At 38.6% G+C, this 19,834-nt stretch overlaps 14 non-coding genes across 14 annotated transcripts; all 14 read right to left on the reverse strand.

Annotated features, from left to right (window-relative positions):
• Positions 1-2,877: 2,877 nt before the first annotated feature.
• Positions 2,878-2,951, reverse strand: Trnan-guu (transfer RNA asparagine (anticodon GUU)). The gene has a single exon. It is a non-coding gene; the product is annotated as a tRNA-Asn (tRNA).
• Positions 2,952-3,208: 257 nt separating this feature from the next.
• Positions 3,209-3,282, reverse strand: Trnas-gcu (transfer RNA serine (anticodon GCU)). Its single transcript has one exon. It is a non-coding gene; the product is annotated as a tRNA-Ser (tRNA).
• Positions 3,283-7,167: 3,885 nt separating this feature from the next.
• Positions 7,168-7,241, reverse strand: Trnan-guu (transfer RNA asparagine (anticodon GUU)). Its single transcript has one exon. It is a non-coding gene; the product is annotated as a tRNA-Asn (tRNA).
• Positions 7,242-7,494: 253 nt separating this feature from the next.
• Trnan-guu (transfer RNA asparagine (anticodon GUU)) lies at positions 7,495-7,568 on the reverse strand. Its single transcript has one exon. It is a non-coding gene; the product is annotated as a tRNA-Asn (tRNA).
• A 588-nt stretch (positions 7,569-8,156) lies between these two features.
• On the reverse strand, positions 8,157-8,230 carry Trnan-guu (transfer RNA asparagine (anticodon GUU)). The gene has a single exon. It is a non-coding gene; the product is annotated as a tRNA-Asn (tRNA).
• Positions 8,231-9,143: 913 nt separating this feature from the next.
• On the reverse strand, positions 9,144-9,217 carry Trnan-guu (transfer RNA asparagine (anticodon GUU)). Its single transcript has one exon. It is a non-coding gene; the product is annotated as a tRNA-Asn (tRNA).
• Positions 9,218-9,803: 586 nt separating this feature from the next.
• On the reverse strand, positions 9,804-9,877 carry Trnan-guu (transfer RNA asparagine (anticodon GUU)). The gene has a single exon. It is a non-coding gene; the product is annotated as a tRNA-Asn (tRNA).
• Positions 9,878-12,774: 2,897 nt separating this feature from the next.
• On the reverse strand, positions 12,775-12,848 carry Trnan-guu (transfer RNA asparagine (anticodon GUU)). Its single transcript has one exon. It is a non-coding gene; the product is annotated as a tRNA-Asn (tRNA).
• A 253-nt stretch (positions 12,849-13,101) lies between these two features.
• Positions 13,102-13,175, reverse strand: Trnan-guu (transfer RNA asparagine (anticodon GUU)). Its single transcript has one exon. It is a non-coding gene; the product is annotated as a tRNA-Asn (tRNA).
• Positions 13,176-14,094: 919 nt separating this feature from the next.
• Trnan-guu (transfer RNA asparagine (anticodon GUU)) lies at positions 14,095-14,168 on the reverse strand. The gene has a single exon. It is a non-coding gene; the product is annotated as a tRNA-Asn (tRNA).
• Positions 14,169-15,081: 913 nt separating this feature from the next.
• Trnan-guu (transfer RNA asparagine (anticodon GUU)) lies at positions 15,082-15,155 on the reverse strand. Its single transcript has one exon. It is a non-coding gene; the product is annotated as a tRNA-Asn (tRNA).
• Positions 15,156-18,047: 2,892 nt separating this feature from the next.
• Positions 18,048-18,121, reverse strand: Trnan-guu (transfer RNA asparagine (anticodon GUU)). The gene has a single exon. It is a non-coding gene; the product is annotated as a tRNA-Asn (tRNA).
• Positions 18,122-19,040: 919 nt separating this feature from the next.
• On the reverse strand, positions 19,041-19,114 carry Trnan-guu (transfer RNA asparagine (anticodon GUU)). The gene has a single exon. It is a non-coding gene; the product is annotated as a tRNA-Asn (tRNA).
• Positions 19,115-19,694: 580 nt separating this feature from the next.
• Trnan-guu (transfer RNA asparagine (anticodon GUU)) lies at positions 19,695-19,768 on the reverse strand. Its single transcript has one exon. It is a non-coding gene; the product is annotated as a tRNA-Asn (tRNA).
• Between the last annotated feature and the right edge of the window lie 66 nt (positions 19,769-19,834).

The following is a 19,834-nucleotide window of genomic DNA, read 5'->3' on the forward strand; positions in this document are numbered from 1 at the left end:
TGAAACAAGCGTCACAACAAATCATTTGCTGGTTTTTAATACTATTTCTATTAAAATTAAAAACAATCGTCAATGGCAGAAATTCAACTACCAACTGTTCGGTTAGCAAACGATCGTGCTACCGACAAGCGCCAAAAAAACGAGATGTCAGAATATATTTAATCTGTGAAATGAGCAATACTAGAATTTATTTTCAAGAGTTATCATAGTGACTGTGCCAAAATTATAAGTGCTCGTCCCTGGGTGGGCTTGAACCACCAACCTTTCGGTTAACAGCCGAACGCACTAACCGATTGCACCACAGAGACAAGATATCAGACTATTTAATCTGTGAAACAAGCATGACAACAAATCATTTGCTGGTTTTTAATACTATTTCTATTAAAATTAAAAACAATCGTCAATGGCAGAAATTCAACTACCAACTGTTCGGTTAGCAAACGATCGTGCTACCGACAAGCGCCAAAAAAACGAGATGTCAGAATATATTTAATCGTTGAAACGAGCAATGCTAAAAATTATTTTCAAGACTTACAATAGTGCATGTACCAAACTTATAAGGGCTCATACCTGGGTGGGCTAGAACCACCAACCTTTCGGTTAACAGCCGAACGCGCTAACCGATTGCGCCACAGAGACAAGATATCAGACTATTTAACCTGTGAAACGAGCATGACAACAAATCATTTGCTGCTTTTTTAATACTGCTTCTATTAAAATTAAAAACAATTGTCAATGCCAGAAGTTCAACCACCAACTGTTCGGTTACCAAACGATCGTGCTACCGACATGTGCCAAAAAGACGACATGTCAGAATATATTTAATCGTTGAAACGAGCAATGCTAAAAATTATTTTCAAGACTTACAATAGTGCATGTACTAAAATTATAAGGGCTCGTCCCTGGGTGGGCTTGAACCATCAACCTTTCGGTTAACAGCCGAACGCACTAACCGATTGCACCACAGAGACAAGATATCAGACTATTTAATCTGTGAAACGAGCATGACAACAAAGCATTTGCTAGTTGTTAATACTATTTCCATTAAAATTAAAAACAATCATCAATGCCAGAAGTTCAACCACCAACTGTTCGGTTACCAACCGAACGTGCTACCGCCATGCACCACAAAAATAACATGGCAGAATATATTTAATCTGTGAAATGAGCAACAATAAAATTTGTTTTCAAGAGTTTTCTTAGTGATTGTGCCAAAATTATAAGGGCTCATCCCTGGGTGGGCTTGAACCACCAACCTTTCGGTTAACAGCCGAACACGCTAACCGAATGCACCACAGAGACAAGATATCAAACTATTTAATCTGTGAAACGAGCATGACCACAAATCATTTGCTGGTTTTTAATACTGCTTCTATTAAAATTAAAAACAATCGTCAATAGCAGAAATTCAACTACCAGCTGTTCGGTTAGCAAACAATCGTGCTACCGACATGCGCCAAAAAGACGAGATGTCAGAATATATTTAATCGCTGAAACGAGCAACGCTAAAAATTATTTTCAAGACTTACAATAGTGCATGTACCAAAATTATAAGGACTCGTCCCTGGGTGGGCTTGAACCACCAACCTTTCGATTAACAGCCGAACGCACTAACCGATTGCACCACAGAGACAAGATATCAGACTATTTAATCTGTGAAACGAGCATGACAACAAGACATTTGCTGGTTTTAAATACTATTTCTATTAAAATTAAAAACAATCATCGATTCCAGAGTTTCAACCACCAACTGTTCGGTCACCAACCGAACGTGCTACCGCCATGCACCCCAAAGATAACATGGCAGAATACCTAATCCGTTAAACGAGCATGACAAAGTTTTAATTTCAAGAGTTATAATACTGAGTGTGCCAAAATTATTAGGGCTCGTCACTGGGTGTGCTTGAACCACCAACTTTTTGATTAACAGCCGAATGCATTAACCGATTTAGTGACAGAGACATCATATCAGACGATTGAATCTGTGAAACGAGCATGACAACAAATCATGTGCTGGTTTTTAATACTGCTTCTATTAAAATTAAAAACAATCGTTAATGGCGGAAATTCAACTACCAACTGTTCGGTTAGCAAACGATCGTGCTACCGACATGCGCCAAAAAGACGAGATGTCAGAATATATTTATTCTGTGAAATGAGCAATACTAAAATTTATTTTCAAGAGTTATCATAGTGACTGTGCCAATATTATAAGGGCTCATCCCTGGGTGGGCTTGAACCACCAACCTTGCGGTTAACAGCCGAACGCGCTAACCGATTGCACCACAGAGACAAGATATCAGATGATTTAATCTGTTAAACGAGCATGACAACAAATCATTTGCTGGTTTTTAATACTATTTCCATTAAAATTAAAAACAATCGTCAATGCCAGAAATTCAACCACCGACTGTTCGGTTACCAAACGATCGTGCTACCGACATGTGCCAAAAAGACTGTCAGAATATATTTAATCGTTGAAACGAGCAATGCTAAAAATTATTTTCAAGACTTACAATAGTGCATGTACGAAAATTATAAGGACTCGTCCCTGGGTGGGCTTGAACCACCAATCTTTCGGTTAACAGCCGAACGCGCTAACCGATTGCACCACAGAGACAAGATATCAGACTATTTAATCTGTGAAACGAGCGTGACAACAAAGCATTTGCTGGTTTTTAATACTATTTCTATTAAAATTAAAAACAATCGTCAATGGCAGAAATTCAACTACCAACTGTTCGGTTAGCAAACGATCGTGCTACCGACAAGCGCCAAAAAAACGAGATGTCAGAATATATTTAATCTGTGAAATGAGCAATACTAAAATTTATTTTCAAGAGTTATCATAGTGACTGTGCCAAAATTATAAGGGCTCATCCCTGGGTGGGCTTGAACCACCAACCTTTCGGTTAACAGCCGAACGCGCTAACCGATTGCGCCACAGAGACAAGATATCAGACTATTTAATCTGTGAAACGAGCATGACAACAAATCATTTGCTGGTTTTTAATACTTTTTCTATTAAAATTAAAAACAATCGTCAATGGCAGAAATTCAACTACCAACTGTTCGGTTAGCAAACGATCGTGCTACCGACAAGCGCCAAAAAAACGAGATGTCAGAATATATTTAATCTGTGAAATGAGCAATACTAGAACTTATTTTCAAGAGTTATCATAGTGACTGTGCCAAAATTATAAGTGCTCGTCCCTGGGTGTGCTTGAACCACCAACCTTTCGGTTAGCAGCCGAACGCGCTAACCGATTGCGCCACAGAGACAAGATATCAGACTATTTAATCTGTTAAACGAGCAAGACAACAAAGCATTTGCTGGTTTTTAATACTATTTCTATTAAAATTAAAAACAATCGTCAATGGCAGAAATTCAACTACCAACTGTTCGGTTAGCACACGATCGTGCTACCGACATGTGCCAAAAAGACCAAATGTCAGAATATATTTAATCGCTGAAACGAGCAACGCTAAAAATTATTTTCAAGACTTACAATAGTGCATGTACCAAAATTATAAGGACTCGTCCCTGGGTGGGCTTGAACCACCAACCTTTCGATTAACAGCCGAACGCACTAACCGATTGCACCACAGAGACAAGATATCAGACTATTTAATCTGTGAAACGAGCATGACAACAAGACATTTGCTGGTTTTAAATACTATTTCTATTAAAATTAAAAACAATCATCAATTCCAGAATTTCAACCACCAACTGTTCGGTCACCAACCGAACGTGCTACCGCCATGCACCCCAAAGATAACATGGCAGAATACCTAATCTGTTAAACGAGCATGACAAAGTTTTAATTTCAAGAGTTATAATACTGACTGCGCCAAAAAAATTAGGGCTCGTCACTGGGTGTGCTTGAACCACCAACTTTTCGATTAACAGCCGAATGCATTAACCGATTTAGTGACAGAGACATCATATCAGACGATTGAATCTGTGAAACGAGCATGACAACAAATCATTTGCTGGTTTTTAATACTATTTCCCTTAAAATTAAAAACAATCGTCAATGCCAGAAGTTCAACCACCAACTGTTCGGTTACCAAACGATCGTGCTACCGACATGTGCCAAAAAGACTGTCAGAATATATTTAATCGTTGAAACGAGCAATGCTAAAAATTATTTTCAAGACTTACAATAGTGCATGTACGAAAATTATAAGGACTCGTCCCTGGGTGGGCTTGAACCACCAACCTTTCGGTTAACAGCCGAACGCGCTAACCGATTGCACCACAGAGACAAGATATCAGACTATTTAATCTGTGAAACGAGCGTGACAACAAATCATTTGCTAGTTTTTAATACTATTTCCATTAAAATTAAAAACAATCATCAATGCCAGAAGTTCAACCACCAACTGTTCGGTTACCAAACGATCGTGCTACCGCCATGCACCCCAAAGATAACATGGCAGAATACCTAATCTGTTAAACGAGCATGACAAAGTTTTAATTTCAAGAGTTATAATACTGAGTGTGCCAAAATTATTAGTGCTCGTCACTGGGTGTGCTTGAACCACCAACTTTTCGATTAACAGCCGAATGCATTAACCGATTTAGTGACAGAGACATCATATCAGACGATTGAATCTGTGAAACGAGCGTGACAACAAATCATGTGCTGGTTTATAATACTGCTTCTATTAAAATTAAAAACAATCGTTAATGGCGGAAATTCAACTACCAACTGTTCGGTTAGCAAACGATCGTCCTACCGACATGCGCCAAAAAGACGAGATGTCAGAATATATTTATTCTGTGAAATGAGCAATACTAAAATTTATTTTCAAGAGTTATCATAGTGACTGTGCCAAAATTATAAGGGCTCATCCCTGGGTGGGCTTGAACCACCAACCTTTCGGTTAACAGCCGAACGCGCTAACCGATTGCGCCGCAGAGACAAGATATCAGACTATTTAATCTGTGAAACGAGCATGACAACAAATCATTTGCTGGTTTTTAATACTATTTCTATTAAAATTAAAAACAATCGTCAATGCCAGAATTTCAACCACCAACTGTTCGGTTACCAAACGATCGTGCTACCGACATGTGCCAAAAAGACTGTCAGAATATATTTAATCGTTGAAACGAGCAATGCTAAAAATTATTTTCAAGACTTACAATAGTGCATGTACGAAAATTATAAGGACTCGTCCCTGGGTGGGCTTGAACCACCAATCTTTCGGGTTAACAGCCGAACGCGCTAACCGATTGCGCCACAGAGACAAGATATCAGACTATTTAATCTGTGAAACGAGCGTGACAACAAATCATTTGCTGGTTTTTAATACTATTTCTATTAAAATTAAAAACAATCGTCAATGGCAGAAATTCAACTACCAACTGTTCGGTTAGCAAACGATCGTGCTACCGACAAGCGCCAAAAAAACGAGATGTCAGAATATATTTAATCTGTGAAATGAGCAATACTAAAATTTATTTTCAAGAGTTATCATAGTGACTGTGCCAAAATTATAAGGGCTCATCCCTGGGTGGGCTTGAACCACCAACCTTTAGGTTAACAGCCGAACGCGCTAACCGATTGCACCACCGAGACAAGATATCAGACTATTTAATCTGTGAAACGAGCATGACAACAAATCATTTGCTGGTTTTTAATACTGCTTCTATTAAAATTAAAAACAATCGTCAATAGCAGAAATTCAACTACCAGCTGTTCGGTTAGCAAACGATCGTGCTACCGACATGCGCCAAAAAGATGAGATGTCAGAATATATTTAATCGCTGAAACGAGCAACGCTAAAAATTATTTTCAAGACTTACAATAGTGCATGTACCAAAATTATAAGGACTCGTCCCTGGGTGGGCTTGAACCACCAACCTTTCGATTAAAAGCCGAACGCACTAACCGATTGCACCACAGAGACAAGATATCAGACTATTTAATCTGTGAAACGAGCATGACCACAAATCATTTGCTGGTTTTTAATACTTTTTCTATTAAAATTAAAAACAATCGTCAATGGCAGAAATTCAACTACCAACTGTTCGGTTAGCAAACGATCGTGCTACCGACAAGCGCCAAAAAAACGAGATGTCAGAATATATTTAATCTGTGAAATGAGCAATACTAGAATTTATTTTCAAGAGTTATCATAGTGACTGTGCCAAAATTATAAGTGCTCGTCCCTGGGTGGGCTTGAACCACCAACCTTTCGGTTAACAGCCGAACACGCTAACCGAATGCACCACAGAGACAAGATATCAAACTATTTAATCTGTGAAACGAGCATGACAACAAATCATTTGCTGGTTTTTAATACTGCTTCTATTAAAATTAAAAACGATCGTCAATAGCAGAAATTCAACTAACAGCTGTTCGGTTAGCAAACGATCGTGCTACCGACATGCGCCAAAAAGACGAGATGTCAGAATATATTTAATCGCTGAAACGAGCAACGCTAAAAATTATTTTCAAGACTTACAATAGTGCATGTACAAAAATTATAAGGACTCGTCCCTGGGTGGGCTTGAACCACCAACCTTTCGATTAACAGCCGAACGCACTAACCGATTGCACCACAGAGACAAGATATCAGACTATTTAATCTGTGAAACGAGCATGACAACAAGACATTTGCTGGTTTTAAATACTATTTCTATTAAAATTAAAAACAATCATCGATTCCAGAATTTCAACCACCAACTGTTCGGTCACCAACCGAACGCGCTACCGCCATGCACCCCAAAGATAACATGGCAGAATACCTAATCTGTTAAACGAGCATGACAAAGTTTTAATTTCAAGAGTTATAATACTGAGTGTGCCAAAATTATTAGGGCTCGTCACTGGGTGTGCTTGAACCACCAACTTTTCGATTAACAGCCGAATGCATTAACCGATTTAGTGACAGAGACATCATATCAGACGATTGAATCTGTGAAACGAGCGTGACAACAAATCATGTGCTGGTTTATAATACTGCTTCTATTAAAATTAAAAACAATCGTTAATGGCGGAAATTCAACTACCAACTGTTCGGTTAGCAAACGATCGTCCTACCGACATGCGCCAAAAAGACGAGATGTCAGAATATATTTATTCTGTGAAATGAGCAATACTAAAATTTATTTTCAAGAGTTATCATAGTGACTGTGCCAAAATTATAAGGGCTCATCCCTGGGTGGGCTTGAACCACCAACCTTTCGGTTAACAGCCGAACGCGCTAACCGATTGCGCCACAGAGACAAGATATCAGACTATTTAATCTGTGAAACGAGCATGACAACAAATCATTTGCTGGTTTTTAATACTATTTCTATTAAAATTAAAAACAATCGTCAATGCCAGAATTTCAACCACCAACTGTTCGGTTACCAAACGATCGTGCTACCGACATGTGCCAAAAAGACTGTCAGAATATATTTAATCGTTGAAACGAGCAATGCTAAAAATTATTTTCAAGACTTACAATAGTGCATGTACGAAAATTATAAGGACTCGTCCCTGGGTGGGCTTGAACCACCAATCTTTCGGTTAACAGCCGAACGCGCTAACCGATTGCGCCACAGAGACAAGATATCAGACTATTTAATCTGTGAAACGAGCGTGACAACAAATCATTTGCTGGTTTTTAATACTATTTCTATTAAAATTAAAAACAATCGTCAATGGCAGAAATTCAACTACCAGCTGTTCGGTTAGCAAACGATCGTGCTACCGACATGCGCCAAAAAGATGAGATGTCAGAATATATTTAATCGCTGAAACGAGCAACGCTAAAAATTATTTTCAAGACTTACAATAGTGCATGTACCAAAATTATAAGGACTCGTCCCTGGGTGGGCTTGAACCACCAACCTTTCGATTAAAAGCCGAACGCACTAACCGATTGCACCACAGAGACAAGATATCAGACTATTTAATCTGTGAAACGAGCATGACCACAAATCATTTGCTGGTTTTTAATACTTTTTCTATTAAAATTAAAAACAATCGTCAATGGCAGAAATTCAACTACCAACTGTTCGGTTAGCAAACGATCGTGCTACCGACAAGCGCCAAAAAAACGAGATGTCAGAATATATTTAATCTGTGAAATGAGCAATACTAGAATTTATTTTCAAGAGTTATCATAGTGACTGTGCCAAAATTATAAGTGCTCGTCCCTGGGTGGGCTTGAACCACCAACCTTTCGGTTAACAGCCGAACGCGCTAACCGATTGCGCCACAGAGACAAGATATCAGACTATTTAATCTGTTAAACGAGCGTGACAACAAAGCATTTGCTGGTTTTTAATACTATTTCTATTAAAATTAAAAACAATCGTCAATGGCAGAAATTCAACTACCAACTGTTCGGTTAGCAAACGATCGTGCTACCGACATGTGCCAAAAAGACGAAATGTCAGAATATATTTAATCGCTGAAACGAGCAACGCTAAAAATTATTTTCAAGACTTACAATAGTGCATGTACCAAAATTATAAGGACTCGTCCCTGGGTGGGCTTGAACCACCAACCTTTCGATTAACAGCCGAACGCACTAACCGATTGCACCACAGAGACAAGATATCAGACTATTTAATCTGTGAAACGAGCATGACAACAAGACATTTGCTGGTTTTAAATACTATTTCTATTAAAATTAAAAACAATCATCAATTCCAGAATTTCAACCACCAACTGTTCGGTCACCAACCGAACGTGCTACCGCCATGCACCCCAAAGATAACATGGCAGAATACCTAATCTGTTAAACGAGCATGACAAAGTTTTAATTTCAAGAGTTATAATACTGACTGCGCCAAAAATATTAGGGCTCGTCACTGGGTGTGCTTGAACCACCAACTTTTCGATTAACAGCCGAATGCATTAACCGATTTAGTGACAGAGACATCATATCAGACGATTGAATCTGTGAAACGAGCATGACAACAAATCATGTGCTGGTTTTTAATACTGCTTCTATTAAAATTAAAAACAATCGTTAATGGCGGAAATTCAACTACCAACTGTTCGGTTAGCAAACGATCGTGCTACCGACATGTGCCAAAAAGACTGTCAGAATATATTTAATCGTTGAAACGAGCAATGCTAAAAATTATTTTCAAGACTTACAATAGTGCATGTACGAAAATTATAAGGACTCGTCCCTGGGTGGGCTTGAACCACCAATCTTTCGGTTAACAGCCGAACGCGCTAACCGATTGCGCCACAGAGACAAGATATCAGACTATTTAATCTGTGAAACGAGCGTGACAACAAATCATATGCTGGTTTTTAATACTATTTCTATTAAAATTAAAAACAATCGTCAATGGCAGAAATTCAACTACCAACTGTTCGGTCACCAACCGAACGTGCTACCGCCATGCACCCCAAAGATAACATGGCAGAATACCTAATCTGTTAAACGAGCATGACAAAGTTTTAATTTCAAGAGTTATAATACTGAGTGTGCCAAAATTATTAGGGCTCGTCACTGGGTGTGCTTGAACCACCAACTTTTCGATTAACAGCCGAATGCATTAACCGATTTAGTGACAGAGACATCATATCAGACGATTGATTCTGTGAAACGAGCATGACAACAAATCATGTGCTGGTTTTTAATACTGCTTCTATTAAAATTAAAAACAATCGTTAATGGCGGAAATTCAACTACCAACTGTTCGGTTAGCAAACGATCGTGCTACCGACATGTGCCAAAAAGACGACATGTCAGAATATATTTAATCGTTGAAACGAGCAATGCTAAAAATTATTTTCAAGACTTACAATAGTGCATGTACTAAAATTATAAGTGCTCGTCCCTGGGTGGGCTTGAACCACCAACCTTTCGGTTAACAGCCGAACGCGCTAACCGATTGCGCCACAGAGACAAGATATCAGACTATTTAATCTGTTAAACGAGCGTGACAACAAAGCATTTGCTGGTTTTTAATACTATTTCTATTAAAATTAAAAACAATCGTCAATGGCAGAAATTCAACTACCAACTGTTCGGTTAGCAAACGATCGTGCTACCGACATGTGCCAAAAAGACGAAATGTCAGAATATATTTAATCGCTGAAACGAGCATCGCTAAAAATTATTTTCAAGACTTACAATAGTGCATGTACCAAAATTATAAGGACTCGTCCCTGGGTGGGCTTGAACCACCAACCTTTCGATTAACAGCCGAACGCACTAACCGATTGCACCACAGAGACAAGATATCAGACTATTTAATCTGTGAAACGAGCATGACAACAAGACATTTGCTGGTTTTAAATACTATTTCTATTAAATTTAAAAACAATCATCAATTCCAGAATTTCAACCACCAACTGTTCGGTCACCAACCGAACGTGCTACCGCCATGCACCCCAAAGATAACATGGCAGAATACCTAATCTGTTAAACGAGCATGACAAAGTTTTAATTTCAAGAGTTATAATACTGACTGCGCCAAAAATATTAGGGCTCGTCACTGGGTGTGCTTGAACCACCAACTTTTCGATTAACAGCCGAATGCATTAACCGATTTAGTGACAGAGACATCATATCAGACGATTGAATCTGTGAAACGAGCATGACAACAAATCATTTGCTGGTTTTTAATACTATTTCCATTAAAATTAAAAACAATCGTCAATGCCAGAAGTTCAACCACCAACTGTTCGGTTACCAAACGATCGTGCTACCGACATGTGCCAAAAAGACTGTCAGAATATATTTAATCGTTGAAACGAGCAATGCTAAAAATTATTTTCAAGACTTACAACAGTGCATGTACGAAAATTATAAGGACTCGTCCCTGGGTGGGCTTGAACCACCAACCTTTCGATTAACAGCCGAACGCACTAACCGATTGCACCACAGAGACAAGATATCAGACTATTTAATCTGTGAAACGAGCGTGACAACAAATCATTTGCTAGTTTTTAATACTATTTCCATTAAAATTAAAAACAATCATCAATGCCAGAAGTTCAACCACCAACTGTTCGGTTACCAAACGATCGTGCTACCGACATGTGCCAAAAAGACTAAATGTCAGAATATATTTAATCGCTGAAACGAGCAACGCTAAAAATTAATTTCAAGACTTACAACAGTGCATGTACCAAAATTATAAGGACTCGTCCCTGGGTGGGCTTGAACCACCAACCTTTCGATTAACAGCCGAACGCACTAACCGATTGCACCACAGAGACAAGATATCAGACTATTTAATCTGTGAAACGAGCATGACAACAAGACATTTGCTGGTTTTTAATACTATTTCCATTAAAATTAAAAACAATCGTCAATGCCAGAAGTTCAACCACCAACTGTTCGGTTACCAAACGATCGTGCTACCGACATGTGCCAAAAAGACGACATGTCAGAATATATTTAATCGTTGAAACAAGCAATGCTAAAAATTACTTTCAAGACTTACAATAGTGCATGTACCAAAATTATAAGGGCTCGTCCCTGGGTAGGCTTGAACCACCAACCTTTCGGTTAACAGCCGAACGCACTAACCGATTGCACCACAGAGACAAGATATCAGACTATTTAATCTGTGAAACGAGCATGACAACAAATCATTTGCTGGTTTTTAATACTATTTCTATTAAAATTAAAAACAATCATCAATGCCAGAAGTTCAACCACCAACTGTTCGGTTACCAACCGAACGTGCTACCGCCATGCACCACAAAAATAACATGGCAGAATATATTTAATCTGTGAAATGAGCAACAATAAAATTTGTTTTCAAGAGTTTTCTTAGTGATTGTGCCAAAATTATAAGGGTTCATCCCTGGGTGGGCTTGAACCACCAACCTTTCGGTTAACAGCCGAACACACTAACCGAATGCACCACAGAGACAAGATATCAAACTATTTAATCTGTGAAACGAGCATGACAACAAATCATTTGCTGGTTTTTAATACTGCTTCTATTAAAATTAAAAACAATCGTCAATAGCAGAAATTCAACTAACAGCTGTTCGGTTAGCAAACGATCGTGCTACCGACATGCGCCAAAAAGACGAGATGTCAGAATATATTTAATCGCTGAAACGAGCAACGCTAAAAATTATTTTCAAGACTTACAATAGTGCATGTACAAAAATTATAAGGACTCGTCCCTGGGTGGGCTTGAACCACCAACCTTTCGATTAACAGCCGAACGCACTAACCGATTGCACCACAGAGACAAGATATCAGACTATTTAATCTGTGAAACGAGCATGACAACAAGACATTTGCTGGTTTTAAATACTATTTCTATTAAAATTAAAAACAATCATCGATTCCAGAATTTCAACCACCAACTGTTCGGTCACCAACCGAACGTGCTACCGCCATGCACCCCAAAGATAACATGGCAGAATACCTAATCTGTTAAACGAGCATGACAAAGTTTTAATTTCAAGAGTTATAATACTGAGTGTGCCAAAATTATTAGGGCTCGTCACTGGGTGTGCTTGAACCACCAACTTTTTGATTAACAGCCGAATGCATTAACCGATTTAGTGACAGAGACATCATATCAGACGATTGAATCTGTGAAACGAGCGTGACAACAAATCATGTGCTGGTTTTTAATACTGCTTCTATTAAAATTAAAAACAATCGTTAATGGCGGAAATTCAACTACCAACTGTTCGGTTAGCAAACGATCGTGCTACCGACAGGCGCCAAAAAGACGAGATGTCAGAATATATTTATTCTGTGAAATGAGCAATACTAAAATTTATTTTCAAGAGTTATCATAGTGACTGTGCCAAAATTATAAGGGCTCATCCCTGGGTGGGCTTGAACCACCAACCTTTCGGTTAACAGCCGAACGCGCTAACCGATTGCGCCACAGAGACAAGATATCAGACTATTTAATCTGTGAAACGAGCGTGACAACAAATCATTTGCTGGTTTTTAATACTATTTCTATTAAAATTAAAAACAATCGTCAATGCCAGAATTTCAACCACCAACTGTTCGGTTACCAAACGATCGTGCTACCGACATGTGCCAAAAAGACTGTCAGAATATATTTAATCGTTGAAACGAGCAATGCTAAAAATTATTTTCAAGACTTACAATAGTGCATGTACGAAAATTATAAGGACTCGTCCCTGGGTGGGCTTGAACCACCAATCTTTCGGTTAACAGCCGAACGCGCTAACCGATTGCGCCACAGAGACAAGATATCAGACTATTTAATCTGTGAAACGAGCGTGACAACAAATCATTTGCTGGTTTTTAATACTATTTCTATTAAAATTAAAAACAATCGTCAATGGCAGAAATTCAACTACCAACTGTTCGGTTAGCAAACGATCGTGCTACCGACAAGCGCCAAAAAAACGAGATGTCAGAATATATTTAATCTGTGGAATGAGCAATACTAAAATTTATTTTTAAGAGTTATCATAGTGACTGTGCCAAAATTATAAGGGCTCATCCCTGGGTGGGCTTGAACCACCAACCTTTAGGTTAACAGCCGAACGCGCTAACCGATTGCACCACCGAGACAAGATATCAGACTATTTAATCTGTGAAACGAGCATGACAACAAATCATTTGCTGGTTTTTAATACTGCTTCTATTAAAATTAAAAACAATCGTCAATAGCAGAAATTCAACTACCAGCTGTTCGGTTAGCAAACGATCGTGCTACCGACATGCGCCAAAAAGACGAGATGTCAGAATATATTTAATCGCTGAAACGAGCAACGCTAAAAATTATTTTCAAGACTTACAATAGTGCATGTACCAAAATTATAAGGACTCGTCCCTGGGTGGGCTTGAACCACCAACCTTTCGATTAAAAGCCGAACGCACTAACCGATTGCACCACAGAGACAAGATATCAGACTATTTAATCTGTGAAACGAGCATGACCACAAATCATTTGCTGGTTTTTAATACTTTTTCTATTAAAATTAAAAACAATCGTCAATGGCAGAAATTCAACTACCAACTGTTCGGTTAGCAAACGATCGTGCTACCGACAAGCGCCAAAAAAACGAGATGTCAGAATATATTTAATCTGTGAAATGAGCAATACTAGAATTTATTTTCAAGAGTTATCATAGTGACTGTGCCAAAATTATAAGTGCTCGTCCCTGGGTGGGCTTGAACCACCAACCTTTCGGTTAACAGCCGAACGCGCTAACCGATTGCGCCACAGAGACAAGATATCAGACTATTTAATCTGTTAAACGAGCGTGACAACAAAGCATTTGCTGGTTTTTAATACTATTTCTATTAAAATTAAAAACAATCGTCAATGCCAGAAGTTCAACCACCAACTGTTCGGTTAGCAAACGATCGTGCTACCGACATGTGCCAAAAAGACGAAATGTAAGAATATATTTAATCGCTGAAACGAGCAACGCTAAAAATTATTTTCAAGACTTACAATAGTGCATGTACCAAAATTATAAGGACTCGTCCCTGGGTGGGCTTGAACCACCAACCTTTCGATTAACAGCCGAACGCACTAACCGATTGCACCACAGAGACAAGATATCAGACTATTTAATCTGTGAAACGAGCATGACAACAAGACATTTGCTGGTTTTAAATACTATTTCTATTAAAATTAAAAACAATCATCAATTCCAGAATTTCAACCACCAACTGTTCGGTCACCAACCGAACGTGCTACCGCCATGCACCCCAAAGATAACATGGCAGAATACCTAATCTGTTAAACGAGCATGACAAAGTTTTAATTTCAAGAGTTATAATACTGACTGCGCCAAAAATATTAGGGCTCGTCACTGGGTGCGCTTGAACCACCAACTTTTCGATTAACAGCCGAATGCATTAACCGATTTAGTGACAGAGACATCATATCAGACGATTGAATCTGTGAAACGAGCATGACAACAAATCATGTGCTGGTTTTTAATACTGCTTCTATTAAAATTAAAAACAATCGTTAATGGCGGAAATTCAACTACCAACTGTTCGGTTAGCAAACGATCGTGCTACCGACATGTGCCAAAAAGACTGTCAGAATATATTTAATCGTTGAAACGAGCAATGCTAAAAATTATTTTCAAGACTTACAATAGTGCATGTACGAAAATTATAAGGACTCGTCCCTGGGTGGGCTTGAACCACCAATCTTTCGGTTAACAGCCGAACGCGCTAACCGATTGCGCCACAGAGACAAGATATCAGACTATTTAATCTGTGAAACGAGCGTGACAACAAATCATTTGCTGGTTTTTAATACTATTTCTATTAAAATTAAAAACAATCGTCAATGGCAGAAATTCAACTACCAACTGTTCGGTCACCAACCGAACGTGCTACCGCCATGCACCCCAAAGATAACATGGCAGAATACCTAATCTGTTAAACGAGCATGACAAAGTTTTAATTTCAAGAGTTATAATACTGAGTGTGCCAAAATTATTAGGGCTCGTCACTGGGTGTGCTTGAACCACCAACTTTTCGATTAACAGCCGAATGCATTAACCGATTTAGTGACAGAGACATCATATCAGACGATTGAATCTGTGAAACGAGCATGACAACAAATCATTTGCTGGTTTTTAATACTATTTCCATTAAAATTAAAAACAATCGTCAATGCCAGAAGTTCAACCACCAACTGTTCGGTTACCAAACGATCGTGCTACCGACATGTGCCAAAAAGACTGTCAGAATATATTTAATCGTTGAAACGAGCAATGCTAAAAATTATTTTCAAGACTTACAAAAGTGCATGTACGAAAATTATAAGGACTCGTCCCTGGGTGGGCTTGAACCACCAACCTTTCGATTAACAGCCGAACGCACTAACCGATTGCACCACAGAGACAAGATATCAGACTATTTAATCTGTGAAACGAGCGTGACAACAAATCATTTGCTAGTTTTTAATAGTATTTCCATTAAAAATACAAACAATCATCAATGCCAGAAGTTCAACTACCAACTGTTCGGTTACCAAACGATCGTGCTACCGACATGTGCCAAAAAGACTAAATGTCAGAATATATTTAATCGCTGAAACGAGCAACGCTAAAAATTAATTTCAAGACTTACAACAGTGCATGTACCAAAATTATAAGGACTCGTCCCTGGGTGGGCTTGAACCACCAACCTTTCGATTAACAGCCGAACGCACTAACCGATTGCACCACAGAGACAAGATATCAGACTATTTAATCTGTGAAACGAGCATGACAACAAGACATTTGCTGGTTTTTAATACTATTTCCATTAAAATTAAAAACAATCGTCAATGCCAGAAGTTCAACCGCCAACTGTTCGGTTACCAAACGATCGTGCTACCGACATGTGCCAAAAAGACGACATGTCAGAATATATTTAATCGTTGAAACAAGCAATGCTAAAAATTACTTTCAAGACTTACAATAGTGCATGTACCAAAATTATAAGGGCTCATCCCTGGGTAGGCTTGAACCACCAACCTTTCGGTTAACAGCCGAACGCACTCACCGATTGCACCACAGAGACAAGATATCAGACTATTTAATCTGTGAAACGAGCATGACAACAAATCATTTGCTGGTTTTTAATACTATTTCTATTAAAATTAAAAACAATCATCAATGCCAGAAGTTCAACCACCAACTGTTCGGTTACCAACCGAACGTGCTACCGCCATGCACCACAAAAATAACATGGCAGAATATATTTAATCTGTGAAATGAGCAACAATAAAATTTGTTTTCAAGAGTTTTCTTAGTGATTGTGCCAAAATTATAAGGGTTCATCCCTGGGTGGGCTTGAACCACCAACCTTTCGGTTAACAGCCGAACACGCTAACCGAATGCACCACAGAGACAAGATATCAAACTATTTAATCTGTGGAACGAGCATGACAACAAATCATTTGCTGGTTTTTAATACTGCTTCTATTAAAATTAAAAACAATCGTCAATAGCAGAAATTCAACTAACAGCTGTTCGGTTAGCAAACGATCGTGCTACCGACATGCGCCAAAAAGACGAGATGTCAGAATATATTTAATCGCTGAAACGAGCAACGCTAAAAATTATTTTCAAGACTTACAATAGTGCATGTACAAAAATTATAAGGACTCGTCCCTGGGTGGGCTTGAACCAGCACCTTTCGATTAACAGCCGAACGCACTAACCGATTGCACCACAGAGACAAGATATCAGACTATTTAATCTGTGAAACGAGCATGACAACAAGACATTTGCTGGTTTTAAATACTATTTCTATTAAAATTAAAAACAATCATCGATTCCAGAATTTCAACCACCAACTGTTCGGTCACCAACCGAACGTGCTACCGCCATGCACCCCAAAGATAACATGGCAGAATACCTAATCTGTTAAACGAGCATGACAAAGTTTTAATTTCAAGAGTTATAATACTGAGTGTGCCAAAATTATTAGGGCTCGTCACTGGGTGTGCTTGAACCACCAACTTTTCGATTAACAGCCGAATGCATTAACCGATTTAGTGACAGAGACATCATATCAGACGATTGAATCTGTGAAACGAGCGTGACAACAAATCATGTGCTGGTTTTTAATACTGCTTCTATTAAAATTAAAAACAATCGTTAATGGCGGAAATTCAACTACCAACTGTTCGGTTAGCAAACGATCATGCTACCGACATGCGCCAAAAAGACGAGATGTCAGAATATATTTATTCTGTGAAGTGAGCAATACTAAAATTTATTTTCAAGAGTTATCATAGTGACTGTGCCAAAATTATAAGGGCTCATCCCTGGGTGGGCTTGAACCACCAAGCTTTCGGTTAACAGCCGAACGCGCTAACCGATTGCGCCACAGAGACAAGATATCAGACTATTTAATCTGTGAAACGAGCGTGACAACAAATCATTTGCTGGTTTTTAATACTATTTCTATTAAAATTAAAAACAATCGTCAATGCCAGAATTTCAACCACCAACTGTTCGGTTACCATACGATCGTGCTACCGACATGTGCCAAAAAGACTGTCAGAATATATTTAATCGTTGAAACGAGCAATGCTAAAAATTATTTTCAAGACTTACAATAGTGCATGTACGAAAATTATAAGGACTCGTCCCTGGGTGGGCTTGAACCACCAATCTTTCGGTTAACAGCCGAACGCGCTAACCGATTGCGCCACAGAGACAAGATATCAGACTATTTAATCTGTGAAACGAGCGTGACAACAAATCATTTGCTGGTTTTTAATACTATTTCTATTAAAATTAAAAACAATCGTCAATGGCAGAAATTCAACTACCAACTGTTCGGTTAGCAAACGATCGTGCTACCGACAAGCGCCAAAAAAACGAGATGTCAGAATATATTTAATCTGTGGAATGAGCAATACTAAAATTTATTTTCAAGAGTTATCATAGTGACTGTGCCAAAATTATAAGGGCTCATCCCTGGGTGGGCTTGAACCACCAACCTTTAGGTTAACAGCCGAACGCGCTAACCGATTGCACCACCGAGACAAGATATCAGACTATTTAATCTGTGAAACGAGCATGACAACAAATCATTTGCTGGTTTTTAATACTGCTTCTATTAAAATTAAAAACAATCGTCAATAGCAGAAATTCAACTACCAGCTGTTCGGTTAGCAAACGATCGTGCTACCGACATGCGCCAAAAAGACGAGATGTCAGAATATATTTAATCGCTGAAACGAGCAACGCTAAAAATTATTTTCAAGACTTACAATAGTGCATGTACCAAAATTATAAGGACTCGTCCCTGGGTGGGCTTGAACCACCAACCTTTCGATTAAAAGCCGAACGCACTAACCGATTGCACCACAGAGACAAGATATCAGACTATTTAATCTGTGAAACGAGCATGACCACAAATCATTTGCTGGTTTTTAATACTTTTTCTATTAAAATTAAAAACAATCGTCAATGGCAGAAATTCAACTACCAACTGTTCGGTTAGCAAACGATCGTGCTACCGACAAGCGCCAAAAAAACGAGATGTCAGAATATATTTAATCTGTGAAATGAGCAATACTAGAATTTATTTTCAAGAGTTATCATAGTGACTGTGCCAAAATTATAAGTGCTCGTCCCTGGGTGGGCTTGAACCACCAACCTTTCGGTTAACAGCCGAACGCGCTAACCGATTGCGCCACAGAGACAAGATATCAGACTATTTAATCTGTTAAACGAGCGTGACAACAAAGCATTTGCTGGTTTTTAATACTATTTCTATTAAAATTAAAAACAATCGTCAATGCCAGAAGTTCAACCACCAACTGTTCGGTTACCAAACGATCGTGCTACCGACATGTGCCAAAAAGACTGTCAGAATATATTTAATCGTTGAAACGAGCAATGCTAAAAATTATTTTCAAGACTTACAATAGTGCATGTACGAAAATTATAAGGACTCGTCCCTGGGTGGGCTTGAACCACCAACCTTTCGGTTAACAGCCGAACGCGCTAACCGATTGCACCACAGAGACAAGATATCAGACTATTTAATCTGTGAAACGAGCATGACAACAAATCATTTGCTGGTTTTTAATACTATTTCTATTAAAATTAAAAACAATCGTCAATGCCAGAATTTCGACCACCAACTGTTCGGTTACCAAACGATCGTGCTACCGACATGTGCCATAAAGACTGTCAGAATATATTTAATCGTTGAAACGAGCAATGCTAAAAATTATTTTCAAGACTTACAATAGTGCATGTACAAAAATTATAAGGACTCGTCCCTGGGTGGGCTTGAACCACCAATCTTTCGGTTAACAGCCGAACGCGCTAACCGATTGCGCCACAGAGACAAGATATCAGACTATTTAATCTGTGAAACGAGCGTGACAACAAATCATTTGCTGGTTTTTAATACT

This window comes from Watersipora subatra, chromosome 8 (assembly GCF_963576615.1).
Source record: "Watersipora subatra chromosome 8, tzWatSuba1.1, whole genome shotgun sequence".
NCBI classification, from domain to species: Eukaryota; Metazoa; Bryozoa; class Gymnolaemata; order Cheilostomatida; family Watersiporidae; genus Watersipora; species Watersipora subatra.